General features: G+C 39.8%; 1 protein-coding gene across 4 annotated transcripts in view; it reads right to left on the bottom strand.

Annotated features, from left to right (window-relative positions):
* The window catches only part of SPIN1 (spindlin 1), a 51547-nt gene that overhangs the window by 43540 nt on the left and 1310 nt on the right, over window positions 1-6697 (bottom strand). The window contains exon 1 of one of the 4 annotated variants that reach the window (XM_044445986.1): window positions 6541-6556. The exons of the other annotated variants lie outside the window; for them this stretch is intronic. The gene's annotated coding sequence lies outside the window, so the exon portion shown is untranslated. Of the gene's footprint in view, window positions 1-6540; window positions 6557-6697 lie in introns of those variants that run through there. 4 annotated transcript variants of the gene reach the window in all.

Raw genomic sequence — 6697 nt, forward strand, 5'->3', positions numbered from 1 at the left:
ATTTTTTGGAAAATATTGTAATCAGCTCTGTATTTCTTTCTAGCCAGTAAGAAGTGACTAAATCAAGTCAATAAAGCAAATATATATGTTCTATGGTGCAAAATAAAACCCACTGCTATTTGTTATGATAACTTTTAGCTATAAAGTTAAGTTTAAGAACTTCTGATGCTTTATAGCTAAAAGTTAGTTTGCCAAATATAGCAAGATTGAATTTTGGCCACCATCGGTATTACTCAACTTCCTACTAGTAGCTTTCCCTGCCCAGGATGCTTCACACACTGCTGCCCAGCTCCCTCCCACCATCCTTGTATGTCACCACAAGATGGTAGCAAACACCTCTCTTTCTCATTCCTTTTCATCTTTCTCTTTGTTCCCTGGGGGCTGAGAGCTAACCATTGTCCCCAGTGAGACAGTCTTGCCAAATGCACTGTCCACAACACAAAGTAGAAATATAGGAAGAAAAAACACCACTGAGAAGAAATAAACACTGGCATGAAATAAAGAGATAGCAGTGCCTTGCTTATCACTATGGAATGTACCCTTCCTGTTCCCATAACCCGCAAGAACATCTGTTGCAGCGCATTCTCCTCCGGGAACTGGGCAAGACTGGCAAGATTACGGTACCATGGCAACACCAATCCCAAGCATACAATGCAAAGCAGATGGAATGTTGGAAGAAAAAGAGCCAGCTGATGGAGCCAGTAATAATAGGCCATGGGTGGAATGGTCCCTCCTTGCACCTGCACCAACCTATGAAATGCAACTTTCCTGAAACTCAAATTCATACCCACGTTCCAGGACTGATGTACTACTGAGAGTGACCTTGGCCCACAGCATACCTCATCCTACTATCATCCTGATGCACAACTGCTACAAAATTCATATGTCAACAGAGTATGACCCACTGGCCCGCCATACCGATAGCCCTATGCCCTGCCTACCCCATGGTGATTTGCTCTGAGATTCTCCAAACAGACTTCCTCTTGTGTGTGATGGTGCTTCTTTGACCACAAAAGCAATGGCACTCACTTCTGAAAGTTGGGGACGAACTGGCAACTTAATGGTGATCATACAAGTTGCTAAGATTTGTGTCCCTAAGAAGAATTAAAAGACAATATAAACTTCAAGCAAACCACAGGACAATTGCTGCATGTACAATATAGCGTAAGTGAACCACCATTTACTATTAGGTTTAATGCTACCATTGAGAAATAACCAAGCGTTTCAAGCATATGAAGAACCTCACATTTGATCTACAGCTAAATACTAAGCATTTAACACCTCAAAAACACACCTTATACATGTCCTAAGCATGCAAATTCCTGCTGCACTTTCACGTGCAGTACCATGAAAACTACTTTCAACATTCTACTACTAGGTGTGGCAGGAGGTCTTTACTTGTATATAATTTCACTGAAATCAATGGAATTGGCTACTAAGCAAGAGATATTGAAATCAGGGTAGTGCAGATCATGAAGTTATTCAAAGTACAGACACAGGTGAACAAACCATTTTGTTCTGTCTGTGAACAAACCTGTCTGTGAACAGACACAGGTAGTTAAACCATTGCCCGTATAAAGCAAGAGTTTTATACTGAATTAGAGGTTCACTTGAGAGATTGTATTCATACATCTGCACTGAAAGTTTTAGGAAGAGAAAAAGAAAACAGAACCCCCCCCCCCGCCCCACATCTCTCTTCCCCTTCCACTAGCAGAAGCATTCTGAGTGAAAATCTGTTTAGGAGTTCCACTGCTTAAAAAGTGTTGGATCTAACTGATTACAGCTTTGGTGTAGTTCATACACTCTAATTAAGGAAATTCTTCTCAAACAGCCATTCATGAATGTGAGTTCATAAGGTGAAGAGTTTTTACATCTTATTCATCAAAATGAAACTACACCCTGGACCTCTCTCTCAGTGAGGATGCATGTTATTCCAATGCACCAAGCTTGCAACATTCTCAGTATTTTCCCATATAAAATGTCCTTTTTCCCCTCTGCTGTTGATCTGCAGCAGAAGACTCCAGCCTTTCTGAACCTATTGACACATTTTCCATTCTGAACAGGAACCACAATGAACTCAATGGAAGGGACAATCATAAACGGGATGCAAATACACACCCTTATCTGATTGTGTGCCTCTTCATGGTTATGTGCATATAGGCTCTCTACCTCATATAATTTTTTCCTCTCCTTGTCAACTTTTTCCCTTTCAGGTTCCTTTCTTCTCTCTGCCTTTTCTTTCCTTCCTTCAATTGGAGAATGTTCTACCAAAATGGCTTATGGTAAAGGGCAAAGTCCATCTCTCTGAGGGCAAAGTCCATCTCTCTGAGGAACTCTGAGAAAACAGGATCCTTAGTGCAAGATGGACTGCATCACTGCAAGTCAATTTTCTGCACAGAGGATTTTCACCTCTCCTTACTAAAGCTGATGGCTGGATATACCTATTAGCTTGAACCTGGAGGGAAAAGTCCCCTGCCAAACCCTGAAGGTGGCAACAAGCTTTCTCTGTCCTCGCCTCCTATCTTTGGAATAACCTTCTTTGCAGCCTGCCTGGTGCCAAATTTGCTGTATTTTTGGTACCAGGTAAAGATAGTTCTTTGTATAAGGGCTTTAAAGATCTACTTGGTTATCCAGGAGCCTAAGGATGAATCTTTTCCTTTGCAAGGTGTCTTTTTTACTGTATTTTAAACTCATTTAATTTTTAATATTTTGTTTTTATATTTATATTGTATTTAATTGTTTTATGCACTGTTGTAAACTGTCCAGAGGGCTTCAGCTATAAGGAACTACAGAAATGATGGTGATGATGATCATCCTCCTCCTCCTCCTCTAGAAATACTGGAACTTTCCCATGATTTAAGACTCTAACAGCTATTGGAAATTGTCAAGTTCTTTTCTTAAGAGGACCTATCATCTTTCCATATTCAGGATTGTTTCTAATAGTAACTTCATTATATTCCAGGATCAAACTCACTGTGTGACTAACTACTTCCACAAAACAACACTGCAGCAAGAAGCAACAACTCCACTCAATACTCTAGAAAAGTACCTAACTGGTTAATGGGGGAAGGGGCACACAGCTAGGTCACTCCAGGCTACATTCAAGCAGTACAGTGTCAGAAAAGGACACTGACACCAGCACAGAGACACACATCTCTGTCCATTGTGAAGGCTTCACTAAGTTTGGCTAAGCATAATGCTGCATACAATGGGAAATCATGGAAGCATGCTTGCAATATTCCTGAGTACCAACCCAAATTGTACAACTATATTGAAACAGCACAAGGTAATTATGGGGTGAACTGAAGGACCTGGACTAGAAAATGGAACAAGTCTAAGCAGTAAGCCAACAGATGTATAAAAAGTTGCATCAGGTTTATTCCAAAGTAAATATACATAGGGTCATCTAACTGGCTTGTTTTGGACAAAACATGATAAAAGCAAAATAAAACACTTAAGTGAGAGTATGAAGATAGTACTCTCAAATCAGTCTTTAAAATAAGCCTAGCAAATCATGTTGTGTTATTACTGGTTCATGCTTGCTTCACATATTAAGATTTTAGAGTTCCATACAATTCTCATAAAGCAACTCCAAGGCAAGTACAGAGATGTTAGGTCACCTGGAAGATATGGCCCTAAAACAGCTGTATATGCTTGGAGCCAAGTTCCTGATTACCCACATTCCTTACAGTGATCTGAGTTCCAATGAAAACAGCACAATAGTTTTCCACCTTGGTCTTTCATTTTGTCACTGATAACCTCTGTCCAGAGAAAGAGCATCCTCCCACCAAAACTTTATCATGGTACTTCAAGTCAAAAAGCTGGCTTATCATACAAATTCTTAATAACATGCTAAAAATTACAGCCTCTTCAAATATGTCAGATTGGTAAAAACAGAGAGTAGTCTGTTACAACAAGACCCAAAAGCCTTATGCTTATTTCTCTTGTGGATTTATCCCATCATGCCAGAAATCACTCTCCTCCTGTAGTTGTTGACAGTACTCCTATACCAGGATTTTTATTTTAAAGTCTTTTCTGACCCAGTGTTTTAAGCTTTGAAACTGAAGGCTTTTCTCTAGCTAAATGCACTCAGAAACTAACCTGCATGAACATCCACAGGTTAAAACATCCTTTGACCCTTGTCAGGTGAGGACAACTACCTGTTAGAAATACAGGTAGTTTTTTAACACCAAGCTATTCTCACTGGAGCAATGGCCCTCACCTTGCATCAAGGCCTAGCTGTTGGTTCACTGTCACAGAACAAAGGCTATGAAATTATACTAAGCTAATTCTAATGTAGCTGAAGTAAACACCAAACAACTTCCCTAAGTGTCTGATGAAATTTTACACATCACTGTATAGTCTTAGGAGAGAAGGTAAGAGGTAGGAATGCTTCAACCTGTGGGGCTACCATAGAGAATGCCCTGATTATTGAGTTCACAGGTTTACCTGCCCTCAGGAGACAAACACAGCACAGGACACCATCCACTTAGCTCAACAGGTAACTGATGGCACTGTGTCATCCATTAACATCATCCATTAACACCATCCAAGCCCATTTTTATTTAAATGCTATTTTAACTGTTAATGGTTTACTTGTTGATTTTAAATTGACCAGGCTGTTTCCACTATTTTATTTTATGTATTTTATTTATTTGATAAATTTTTTGCATTTTATACGGGATTTTAATGACTGTAAGCCGTCCCGAGGCTCATGTGATGGGGCGGCATATAAGTTTTTTAAATAAATAAATAAAATAAGAACTGGTTTCATATTGCCCCCACTGGTGAAGAGAGACTAATTAAGGAGACTAATTAACTCCTTTTCAATAGTCGTACAGACCTTCATTTTGGGGACCTCCTTTATTCAGCTTCAGCATTTTGAAAACATTTTATAATGTATACTGACATGTAATTTATACATATAACGTATACTGACAAGACTCCTGATCATGCATTTATGCAACACTGTCATGGGGCAATTAATCTTATGATTCCAATTCCTAACCCTTAGCTAAACATTTCATCATTCCACCAATCTACTTTGCAATTTCAAAGAAATTTTACTAGTCACCATTCAAGTTTAAATTTCAATTATCTTGCATTTTTGAAAAGTACTACTACTTGTATTCATGATGCACAAATACAGTTGTATTTAAGAACATAAGAAAAGCCATGCTGAATCAAACCAAAGATCCATCAGTCCAACACTCCATATATATGGTGGAAAACCAGCTGTCCACAGGATCCTTCAAACAAGAGAGGTGCAAGACTTTGACCTGCCCAAGCTCTTCAGCAACTGGTGTATGCAGTCAGGCCACCTTTGGCAAAAAGAGGCAACACATCGCAGGCAGGGCTAGTAGCTACAAGTAGCCATCTCCTCCTTGAATGAAACCGCTGTTTCATTTCAGTAGTTTACTCTGTATATCTCAGGCTTTATGTGTGACCAACTTGCACTAGATCATGTCCTATCCATGCCCTTCTCCTCCTCCATCAATCTGTCCAATCCCCTTTTAAAGCAATCCAAATTGGTGGCCATCGCCACTTCCTGGGGCAGCAAATTCCATAGCTTAACTATATGTTGTGTGAATACTTCTGTCTTAAACCTTCCACCAATCCTATTTAAACACTGGTGTAAAAGATTAGCATAAAGACTGGATTCTAACCATTATCAATGCATTCCAAATAAGATCGATGTGTAATATACAATAGCAAAATAGTTTTTAGCAGCCAGATACCCATGACCAGCACAAAATCAGAGAACACTCTAGTATATTAATATCTTTTAAAAATAAACATGCAATTATACTCAAGGTCATTTTACAACAGAAGAATGCGCAGGGTGGAAAAGCTTGTCAGCTAAAGATGTACTCGTATCCTGTTCAAAACTGTTTTATAAAGTTTTCTAGAAGCCAGAAGGGGGTGCTGGTAGCTGACCAGGAACTTGGGGGTGAAAAGCCTTCAGTGGTAAGAAGCTGTTGGATATTTTTTGCTACTCAACATGGGATAGCGATGAATCTTAAATCTGCTACTTTCTGAAGCACTGAAGAACCAGGCACAATCTTTGAATTGTATGCAAATATTTCAGCCATGATAGGGTCATTAAAAGGGCAAATTATGCTATAAATTTTTTGTGATGATTCAAAGTTTTATTTGTCATAGCACAACAGTTATTTACGATACTGGCATATTAACTGGAGGGGTGGATCGAGCTGGGGAAAACGTAGTTTTGCCACCCTATTCAGAGCTAACAGGCTGTCTGATGGCAGGCAGTGTCTCAAAATAAAAGAAAAAGCCCTGAGTATATTTGCTAACATAATACCTATTTAATCATTGCCAACATTTTGGTGCATCCACCTCCCTTCCCCCACACCTAGGAAGATACGCACATTCCAGTCAAGCTTCTCAGCAGAGGTCGCCCCACTCAACCCCTCCCCCTCTACAAGGCCTCAACTAAGCTTCCAGAATCTTTTGGACTTTTAGTTCATCATCCTGTACACAATACGCCGCCCCAAAAAGCTCTAGAGCAAAGATCCTTACCCTTGATACGCAACCACACAGAAACAGACACACCAGGGTGGGTGAACTGCCTTTCTTTCCTTTTAGGGGGGAGGGAAGGGGAGGGAAAATAAAGAGAGGGAACGACACAAGTGGATGAAAGGCTGAGAAGCAGAGAAAATGAGCTCTACAGAGGAAA

The sequence above is a fragment of the Varanus komodoensis genome, unplaced genomic scaffold (genome assembly GCF_004798865.1).
Source record: "Varanus komodoensis strain SLA01 unplaced genomic scaffold, ASM479886v1 scaffold5, whole genome shotgun sequence".
Classification (NCBI taxonomy): Eukaryota; Metazoa; Chordata; class Lepidosauria; order Squamata; family Varanidae; genus Varanus; species Varanus komodoensis.